This window comes from Cynocephalus volans, chromosome 14 (assembly GCF_027409185.1).
Source record: "Cynocephalus volans isolate mCynVol1 chromosome 14, mCynVol1.pri, whole genome shotgun sequence".
NCBI classification, from domain to species: Eukaryota; Metazoa; Chordata; class Mammalia; order Dermoptera; family Cynocephalidae; genus Cynocephalus; species Cynocephalus volans.
Window position 1 is genome coordinate 22,518,930 of NC_084473.1, and position 12,014 is coordinate 22,530,943.

Genomic DNA, 12,014 nt, shown 5'->3' on the forward strand with positions numbered 1-12,014 from the left:
AAGTTTGTTTGTTTGTTTGTTTGTTTGTTTGTTTGTTTGTTTGTTTGTTTTGTTGCCTTCCCCCAAATCACTAATGTGTATGTTCCTGTGGGGAGGGATCAATCCAGATCCCTTTACAGAAGTATGGAAGTGAGTATGTTTAAGGTGGATTAATGAAAGAATAGCATCCTTTAAATGAGGCAAAACCTATGTTGAAAATACAAAAATGAAACAAGAAGTGATATGAAAATGAACCAATGGGAAATCTTAGAATTGGAAATTGTAGTAACTGATACAAATGATTTTTTAAAAAATCAATAATGGCATTAACTCTAGTCTGGAAACAGGTGGGAGCAAATTAGTAAAGCAAAAGATAGTACTGAGAAGTTCACTCAGAGGCTGTGCAGAGAGAAAAAGATAAGATATATGGCATATCCATTAAGAAAGATAAAGAATAAACTGAGAGCCACCAAGATAAGTTGAAGTAGAGTTCCAGAAGAAGAGAACAGAGGGAAAGTCATATAAACACTATTCAGAAGAAAATTTTCTGGAGTTAGAGAAAGAGAAATCTTGAGAACAAAATGCCCTCTACTTATCAGAGAGGGAAAATAAAAACGTCTACCTCTAGACACAGCAGAGTGGAACTAGAGAACATTAGAGGTAATTAGAAAAATCTTAAAGTCTATCTTTAAAAAGAGGCGAAAAATTAGCCTCAAATTTAGAATGAAAGCAAACTTGTCATCGTCAACATCACATACCAGAAGAGAAAGGAGTAACATACTCAAAATACTGAAGGAAAAAGTACTTTGCAGTGCTTTTATACAGCAAAACTATTATTCTAGAGAAAAGGCAAAATAAAGTCACTTTTCCGACATGTAAAACTGAAACCAGATGGAAGATGTGATATGTAAGAAATAGTCTTGAGTTGGGCACAGAAAAAATGTTAATAAAATATATTAATAAAAATACCTACGTAGCATATATATCATCATAAAAATACAACCCCCACTGCCCCAAAATAAAATTTACAGCTCACATGATATTTCTTTTACACATAATTTCAAAGAATATCAGTGAAGCTCTCAGCTGGAACAGAAGGAATCTGTCATCAGCAGTGGAGCAGCGTGAGTTGACAGAGCCTGGTCAAGGGGAGGGCTCCTGTGGTCAGAAGGTTGGTTGCCTATGAGGGTACATCAAAAAGTTTGTGGGAAAATGGAATTAAAAGATAATACAAATCATTTCATGAACTTTTTGATGACCCCTTGTAAAATGTGATTGAGAAAATAAATAAATTGAGAATGTGTGAGCCAGGTTCTTCACTATTGAGAATGGAGATACAAATATGGAAAGGGGAAGGATTGAATATACCATGTGATGTTGAGTTGCATTTAGGAATGTTGACGTGCACTTATAATTTCTAACAATTAGACAAATATACATGTAGATATAGATACAGATGTGTAGAAATCTATAGATATAAACTACCTCTGTCTGCTGAGAAGGCCTAGAAGCAAGACAAACCAGTAGTTTGTACATGTCCAGCACCAGATCTTTGTTTCTAAAAGGAATCAGGGATGCCTGGAGAAATGGCTGATTCTAGGGCTGGAGTAGGAAATGTACAAGCCTGGACCATCTGATTCCAGAATATAGAAACATGTCCAAAGGACAGGATACACCTTGACAGGAGTCTCAGTAGTGAAATCAGGGGCAACTTGAGCATCAAAATAAGTGATGATGAGAGGGATTATAGCCCACTGAGTAAAACAGGAACTCATGAGTCCATACTAAAATATACACATACATACATCCATAATTCATACATACATATATAGGAGTTCTTCCTTAATGGGTATGCTGCCAGTATGAATCTGGCCCTCACATCATGAGCACAAGGGGTGACAATAAGCTTTGTATCTCAAGAATATTTATAACCAATAAAAAAATAAAATTAGCATTTAATGTACTTCTTGGACCTGACTATAATTTTTAATTATTTCACTAATCTTAAAACATACTTAAAATGAGGAGATGTTTATTTCATATTTTAGTTCACTGCTTTTTTACTTTTTACTATTTTTATTTTTGTTATCTCTGTGAGTGTTAAGAATCATTGAAAACAATGACATATTTATTGCGGCTCTTCATTTGACCTCCTTTTATCTTTTGGATGCTTTTTGTGTAAACCCATTTGATACCCTGGCCACAGCCTTACATACTCACAAGACAAAGTTATTCCAGAAAAAAAAAAAAAGGTGTAGAAGGAAAGGTGAAATCAGAACACTATCATTTGACAAAAATCATAGCAATAACTGATTCAAGTAAGAATCATTAATCAATGCTAATGTTATAGGATGAATGTTTGATAAGAAGAGTTTATATACATAGTCTCAAAATATCTCCTCTTGAAAATAATTACTAATTAACTTTACAGTGTAGAAACCTGGCAGTCACCATCCTAACTAAGTGATGAAAGTTAACTTTTCTGTTTACCAGTCACAGGAAAACTGACATCACGTGCCTTCTGATATGATGCACTGAGAAGACAGCATCACTTCTATGAGATTCCTGCCAGAAATGCACAACCTGAACCTACTGATGAGGATGCATCAGAAAACCCCAGACTATAGGACAATCTTCCAAGTAACAGGCCTGTACTCAAAAATCGTCAAGGTCATGAAAGACAAGGAAAACAGAGGAACTGCCACAGGTTGAAGGAGACTAAAAAAACGTGACAACTAAATGTAATGAATGACCCTGAATAGGTTTCTGCACCTATAAAAAGTATCATTGAGACAATGCATGTATTTCTGGTATCATGTATATGATATAGTGTGATATTTGGTGTTAATTTCCTGATAGCAAGAGGTATACTGTGGCTTTACAGGACAGTGTCTTCATTTTTAGGAAATAGACACGAAAGTACTTAGGGACAATGGAATATCATTGTGCACTTAATCTCAAATGTATTCAAAAAAAGAAATGTGTACAGAAAGAAATTGATAGAGAATGGTAAGATAAATGTGATAGCACATGGGTTTGGGGGAAAAAATGCAAAAAGGATATGGAACACCTGAATAGAAGAGAAAACACAAGGAAGTTGAATCTTAGGTCAACTATTCAATTGACAAATTGCCAGCAGGTATTTGGCAAATTGACCTTGAGCCAAGTCATGTGGCTTTTTAGAAAAAAAATGAAACAAAAATCTGGATACCTTTTTGCCCCATCAAGGGTTTAAGGCAGATGGACTTGTGCTTCCTCCATGCCAGGCACTGACTGCACAGAGCTTTCTCACCAGAGCCCTGTTAGAACCAATGTCCCTTTTATAACAAGCTTTTAGATCACCATATGTCCCCTTCGCTATCCTCATACAAAAGTCATGCATAATATATCCTACCCACATAATTTTTAAAAATAGAAATACTATATCCTAATTATAAGTTAAAGGAGATTTAAAGGAAATAATTTGCAATAAAATACATACCTCAATGTATAAATGGGCATGATTGTGCTAGAAGACAATAAAATCATCAGATGTTTATACCTATACTTGGAAGAATCATCATGAATGAGACACCTAAAAATGCAGGCTGATTCAAGTGTCTTGTATTTGTAACTCGCACTATCAGGGTTTTTCAAAATGATGAACAACTCTTGGTAAAGTTCTGAGCAAAACAAAGCACAACCTTACCCCATTTAACAACAGAATTGCACTTATATAAAAGAAGCATCAGCACCCAACCAAGGATTGACATCCAGAATATACAAGGAGCTCAAACAACTTAACAGTAAGAAAACAAGTAACCCAATTTAAAAATGGGCAAAGGAGCTGAATAGGCATTTCTCAAAGGAAGATATACAAATGGCCAACAGACACATGAAAAATTGCTCAACATCACTCAGCATCAGGGAAATGCAAATCAAAACCACACTGAGATATCATCTCACCCCAGTTAGACTGACTATTATCAAAAAGACAGAAATAAAAAACACTGGCAAGGATGCAGAGAAAGGGGAACACTCCTACACTATTGGTGAAACTGTAAATTGGTGCAGGCATTATGGAAAACAGTAAGGAGTTTCCTCAAACAACTACAGATGGAACTGCCTTACAATCCAGCAATTCCACTGCTGGGTGTACACCTAAAGGAATGGAAATCATCGTGTCGAAGGGATATCTGCACTCCCCTGTTTAGCGCAGTTCTATTTACGATAGCCAAGAGTTAGAACCATCCTAAACGTCCATCACTGGATAACTGGAGAAGGAAAATGTGGTGTATTCACACAATGGAATACTACTCTGCCATAAAAAAGAATGAAATACTGCCATTCATGGCAATATGGACAAACTTAGAGGAAATTATGTTAACTGAAATAAGCCAGGCACAGAAATACCACATGTCCTCACTCATAAGTGAGAGCTAAAAAAAAATAAACAAATAAATTAAAAAAAAAGAAAGAAAGATACAACAACCACAATAATATTCTGAACTTTCAAAAGGAGAGAACATAACTGAGAGTACCAGAGGTGGGAGAAGGGAGTAAGGGAGGAATTGGTAAAGGGCCACAAAAAACAATTACATTGTATAATGATGACTATAGTAGTTATCCTGATTTGAACATCACTGTATTGCACACAGGTACTGATATTCAACTCTCCACCCCACAATTATGTACAATCAACTATGTTTCAATAAAAAATTTTTTTTAAACATGCAAAAACAAACACCAATATAATGCTCTGAATATAATGTAGTGGAGAAATACATGGAAAAGAGTATATGAAATAACACATTTTTCAACCAGTAAATGCTCAAGAGGATGACTAACCAGGAAGACATGATGAAGTGGCTAGAGGCTTTGTGTCTTTACATAGATCCATCAGGATGAGACAGCTAGGAGTACAGATTGTTAGAGTATATTGCAGGGCAACTCCGCTACCAAGAAAGGCGCTGCCATGGGTGATAATGATTTTCCACAGCCAGAATGATGTGAACAAGTCTTGGTAAATTCCTGAACATAATGAGACACAATCTTCTCTCAATTTACACAGTGGGTACTTTCCCCAGCAAAGTGAGTATAGATTGGAATTGTGCACAAAACACATCGGGGTTATAAGTAGAACAGTTAAGATCTAGTCTTGGCTAATTATCAAAAGGTTTTTCACCTACATCAATGTTCATTGAGTCATTTGCAGTTCATACAGAATAAGGGACAGTTTTTCATGTACAGGATCTATCCTTACTCCTCTGCCCACATCACTATGTCAACCAACGGCCCCTCATTCATTTCCAAATGTCCCCTCAGAGCTGGAACGTCTCCAGACATCAAGGGAGCTCCATAAACAACCAGTTAGATTGGGAACAGAATCATCATGACATGATCCACAGATCTGCAGACCTCTGACGGGAATTGTTCCATCCCTGTCCCAGCAGACCTCAATCCCGAAGGAGGCAGGACATTTCAGCTCTGAGCACTTGCTTTAAGCCCTTCTAGAATGATTCACCACTACCCCCCACTCTACTCCCCAACAGGCACCTGATAAAATTCTGAGTGAATGAGCAGGTCACTTTTACGATTTACTCTAACAAACAATACAGATGTTGTCTGGAAAGAGGTCAGCAAGTTCAAGTAATGAGAAGTGTAAATAAAAAAGGAAACATGCCCTTAGATGCACAGTTAGAAACAGTCAGGCGTCACACCTAGGGAACAGAGCCAGGTTTCAAAGGCCTCCTTGTTGCAGCTGCTGTGGTCATTTCTCAGCTATTTGGCAGCTCCGACTTTCTCAGGTTTGAGTCAGTGACAGTCTGCTGGCTTTCTGGACACAAGGTCCCCATAACCTCTCTGTTTCATCTCCCTTATCAGGTGCAGCCGTGCATGATGACTCAAAAGCCCAACAGCATCCTCTCAACAAAGGAGGGCAGGGGAAGGAATCTTTCTGGAAGTTGCCCTAACTTGGCTGCATGGGCATCACCACACACTGTGAGGGGGTCACACAGGATTGTCCTTGGAGTCACGGAATCCCCGGATTCTTCCATCTTTGCTTAATTTGATGTAAAATTCCAAGTGTTTAACATATTGCAAGTGTTCAAAAATTTATTCTTGTAGTTGTTATTATTTCTATTATTTTCTGTCCATCGACAATTGAAAAAAAAAAATCAACAGCTTCTTCGGTATTTCCTGGGCCTCCAAATTCATTATTTACAAGAGGAAACTGGCTTCGTGAATTTGTGAAGATTATCTTCACCTGATAAACATTTTACTGTCAATCTTTCCACATCTTTTACTGAATTTTTTTAAATACAGCAAACCCACAGCAATCTCAGCAATTAAGTGCACTAAATAGAAGTAATTTCCCAAAGATAGAGGCAAACAGATTATATTCATGAATAAAAGATCACAAACTGGATACCCTTTACAAACCCACTTCCCAGTCAGGGGAGAGAGAGACGCTTCTCTTTCCTTTCCAGAACACTTGGATCCATCTAAAAACAGCCCAAGAAATCAGCCCTTTCTTCTATTTCCTCAGTAACCCTCTATCCTCTGCAGGAACATAAGCACAAGTAGATAAGGCCACCAACTGAAGTCCCTTCTGCCTGATCCCCTGGTATAACTCAGCTTCAGCCATGGAGACCTCTGCCCTTCACACCAAACAAATATTTTCATGAATCGATAATTGATCTAAATCTCAGCCCACTAAAAGAATCCCTCCATCCTCACATCTCCCTGTTAGTATCTCTGATAAATTTTGGGTGGAGTTGAGGCCTCTTCCAGATCTCTCAAAGGGCTTGGGTCACATAGCATTGGGTGAATAAATCTATTGCTTTTATTTCAGAAAAGAATGTTTCTTTGCAGCAAATGTATCTTTTTCTGCGCCAGAGTCTCAGAAACTGTAGAACATATTCAAAAGGCATTCTATAAAGATATGTCTGAGTCTTGCAACATTGATGCAAAACAGATGGACCCCTGTTTTCTCCATTCCCGGATCCTGATATTCAATATAAACACAAATATTCCTTTTCTTTCTTTGTGCTGATTTCTACTCACAGCTAGACCCAGTAGGCTCAGCCTGTGAATGAATATGGGGCTGAAGACTCAATCATGGCAATATCCGGGGGGTCAGCTCTCCAGACTGACAGCCCCCCTCACCCGCCTAAGAAGCTTTGAGCATCTGGCGCCACTTTTTTCCCACTCATGTCATTGGGGGTGGGAGGGTGTGTGAGCACGCACACGCGCGTGCGTGTGTTGTCTCCCAGATTTGAGGGACGAGATGTCTTATAAAATCTGTCTTCCCTACCTCCCATAGCTCTCAAAATGAGGAAAGATACACATTAGCAACCTAAATCATGTTGAACAAAGGAATGAATGAAATAAAGTACTTCTGGCTCTGTTCCCAACTCTGGAAAAATAACTCTGAGCATATGTCTTCCCAGCACACTTGCTGAAGCGTCTTCATGAGAGTCAGATGCTCACTGCCGAGCCCACGGAACTCTCGTGCCTCTCTCTCTGTGTGGAACAGGATCAAACCAGGTGTCCTTGACAATCTCCAGTGCCAGCAAGCCAGGGGTGCAGTCCCCACAGATGTGCCAACCGACCCTAAGAGAAGGAGGAGAAATTATTGAAATAAATGCCAATTTTGAAAAGCATCCTATAAATGCAAAATTGCTCTCGTGCTCCCCAGCATGCTTCTGGGATGTAGCAGGTGGCATACACTGTAATTACTGCAGACCACACACACACACGCATGCATGCACGCAAGCGCGCGCACACACACACACACACACACACGTGTAGTGCCAGGGCAGATGAAGAGTACTGATGGGAGTGCCACACCAGCCCAAACCCTTTGAGTCACAAAGAGTCTGGCAGCCCACGGCTGGGATATATTCACTAAACCAAGAGCTGTTTTTGTCTGACCTGCCCCACCAGTCTACCAAGCACACAAAATCTATTCGAATTTCACTGGTGAACACAGATTGTACTCAACTATGACTGCCCTGCATACTACAGTGCCACATTCGCTATCGGACACTAATTCCAAGTCCTCAAAAATCAAGTATTTAGTAGATACAGAGTAGTCCGGGTATGAGGCAAGGCCCAACATCTGTAGCAAGCACTATTGACATTGTAAGCTGCCTTGGTCACTGTTAACGATGAGCTTGTCAAGCCAAGCCTACTATTGAGTTCATGCCAAACGACTGATCAGGAGTGACATTTAAAGAGTGACAGGTGAGGGTGGATACGAAGTACAATGGACGATGTGAGATTTTTGTACCTGTGAGAAGATACCAAGTGTCCAGCAGCCACAGAATAATACAATCAAGTTAAAGTTTTTTCATAAGCCCGAGCAAGGCTTCTCAGGAAACAGGCACCAAGGAATGAATGTGTCCCGACACACCATCGCTAAGTACAGCCCATAGAGACCACATGTGCCCTGCAGAGAAACCATGTGCAGCACATATTCAAGAAGTCACTGGGAAAGCAGAAGATCTGGTATATCATGCTTAGAATTTGTACAAAAGAACAACAGAAATGAAATGGAAGCATTCCATTAAGCTAAAACTGCAACCAACCTGCAGCTGCCCAGGATGGTCAAGGTGGAAGAATTATCAGAGCTGGAACAACCCCCATGCAGGAAGAGGTATACTTGAGTGGGTGTGTAATCACTAATGTGCACAGCGTCTCCCTATGTGCATGTGTGAGTGGTGCCAGAAAAAATGCAATTGTGAATGTATCTGTTCGAAATAGGAATTCCATTCTTGAGCTCTAAGTGTTACTAACTCCCATCTGCAATTAGAACTATCAAATCCCCAGAGGATTTGAGAAACCCCCGTGTAACTTCCTGTTGGTGACGAGGGGAGCAGTGGGCCCAGAGAAGGAGGGCAGATCAGTGAGCAAGTTTCCTGAAGTGTGGACTGCAGTGCATGGCTGAAAGACACTAGTCTTAGGCACTCAGGTCCTGAACTCCTGCATCCACCAGAGAATTTTCTTTTTTTGCATGAAAATATCTCATCATTGCCTCCTGTTGCTGGTTCTGGATATTTGGCTCTAAATGTTTACTTCTGCTGCTTTCTGATTCCTACATCTGCAAAACATGAATCCTCTCCCAAGAAAGAGGCTGACAGATCTATCGTACAAAGCAATTTCTTATTGACACAAATTACCAGTTGATAGTTGACAGTTTGGATATGTTCGTCCCCCCAAAAAGTCATGTCGAAATGTGACCCCCAATGTGGCAGTGTTGAGAGCTATTTGGGTTATAGGGGGTGGATCTCTCATGAATCCTCATAGATCCCCGGGGAAAGGTGGGGCTGGTAGTGAGTGAGTTCTCTATTAGTCCCCACGAGGGCCGGTTGTTTAAAGGAGTCTGGCACCTCCCTTCTCTCTCTCTCTTGCTTCCTCTCACCATGTGTTCTTGCACCCACAGGCTGCCTACCTCTTTTCACTGTGCGTAGGAGCAGCCTGAGGCCCACGCCAGATGCAGCTGTCCCAGAATCGTGAGCCAAAAAAACCTCTCTTCTTTGTAAGTTACCCAGTTTCAGGTATTCTGTTATAGCAACGCAAAACTGGACTAATAACACCAGTCCACCAATCATACATGATACATTTGAATCCCACTGGGGAACACAGGGCTCACGCTACGGCCTACCACACATGTTGACTAATGTTTGCAGAGTTCAGACTTCGGTGTGTAAGGGGAGGGGGCAGAGGAACGTGTCCTCGAGAAAATTCAATAAGTGCAACCCATAGAATCCAGGTGTGTCCTGGAGAGACAAAAAGAACAACAGGAGGGAGGAAAAGGAGATGGGCAGAGCCACAGTCCGATGGAAAATTCACAGGGTAATTAGGGGGGAAAGATGCACTCACAAAACCCAAAGAATTCAGTGCTGCGTGTAAGGTGAAACCTAGGGGTTTTTTTTTTTTTTTCTTATCCTGACTGCACATTAAAGTCATTGGAGATCTTTTAGAAAACACAGTTACCCTGGCCCCACCCCAAGAGAATTCGATCCAATTGAAATTGGGTGAGGAGCAGGCAACACTACCAATTTAAAAGCTCTCCAGGTATCTGTAAGGTGCAGCCATGGCTGAGAACCATTTATTCGACTACAGAACATGTAAGATCACAGATGAGAAGGAGATTCCTGAGGGTAGGATCAGTCAGGGAAGACTTCCCAACGGGACAGGTGGGGAAGGAAAAGAGAACCAGGATTGTAGGAGAACAAGGGGAGGAAGCTCTGGAATGTGCCTTCTTGTGAAGGCCTCGTACACCAGCCCAATAGGGCACACTTGACCTGATAGACAGTAGGAAGAAAGAGGGTTCCCGCAGAAGGATTGGCACAACTCCATATACACAACACATTTCAATTTATAGTCTGCTTGTCCACCACGGTCTTACTTGGTCCTTTCAATGACAATGTGAGGTAGGCAAGCAGGGGAAACATAAACATCCATTTTACAATGAGGAAATGGAGACCAAGGGAGTTTGAGTGACTCAGTAAGAGTAGTGTTTTCAGAAAATTAGTCCAGTGATAGCATGCAGTGTGAATTACAGTGTGGGAGAGAAAATTCCAGGAGGTCCCTTAGAAGACTGATACCTTCCTATAAATGGCAGGTAATATCACTCCAAGGCATGGCAGAGGCCTTGGGAAACACAGCAGAGGGAGGATCTAAGAGCCACCTTCCTGCTGTGTATCCCCCATATGTGTTTGGTGCATGAGCATCTCTGTCATCAGCATTAAGAATAGGGGAGGCTGCAGAACGACAGGATGGAGAGCACTGAGCAGACGTGGGTGAGAACCTGGTCTTCCAGCAAGGGGAGCCGTCCTACACAAGTTGATTTGAGGGAGGGAGGAAGCCTTTTCTCCGTTCCTGATATTTCTGTCCAAGTGAAGTGAACACCATTGTTAAGACACTTTGGTCTCTCCCCATCTCCCACCACTCATTTGGTAAGTGAAGCCAGAAAAATAACTCTGACCTCATTACTGTGGGAGCCAGCCAGTCCATGGAAAACAGGAGTTTCTCCCCAAACTCTGACTTGGACAGCCCTTTCCCTGTGCAAGGTCTTGCTCCGTCAGTGCTGTGCCTGGACTGGGTGGACGAGCCTGCCTAATTCTGGGGCTTCAAATTATCAAGTCCACTTGGCTAGCAGGACTGTACCCAAGACCTCAAATTCGGCTGTTGTCAGTGGTACATTTAGAACCCATTCACACTCTTCAGATCATAACTTATTCAGAGCCCAGGCAGACAAGATGGTTCCTATTCATGGGGAACATCCTCATAGACCTCAAGAGTTGACATTATTAAAGCAGGAAAACAAAGAGACTCCTGGCATGAACCCCATGACACTGGCTGACCCCAGGTGGGTTTTCACCTTTCCTTGCAAGGGGGAGGTCTGGGGATGATCCTCCAAGGAGCCCAGCAGCTTAATTAACCCACCCATATGCCTAATGGGTAAAGCTGCCTCTGATTTAGCACTGGGATCCATTCTGGGAAGCACATCAGGCCACAAGAGTCCAAAGTTTGCAAGCGTCTCATTTTGTTACAGACTGTTGACTCCATCAAACGCCTTTATCCAAGCAGCCCAATAAATGATTGGCAGGCTCTGTTCTGTGATGTTTACAGCACCGAGAAAGTGCAGAAACCAAGACAAATATTTTAATATTCTTTACCTTGTTAAACAGCCTCACAAGCCAGCTGATTACACAGTGTACCTTAAAAGGCAAGGAGGGCGTAAAGGATCACTTTCTTTAGGATGACATGATTTTGTAATTCAAGTTCCTTCAGTAAGGCTAAAGTCTATGCCTTTTAGGGATCAAGGGACAATATTTGTTCTCTATTTCCTGCAGCTATTGAGATTAAATGATGAAGTTTCAAGTATATTTATTCTTTCAGGGCCAAGCTTTTCTTTTTTTTTTTTTTTTTTTTTCTTTTTCGTGACCGGCACTCAGCCAGTGAGTGCACCAGTCATTCCTATATAGGATCCGAACCCGTGGCGGGAGCGTTGCCGCGCTCCTAGCGCAGCACGCTACCGAATGCGC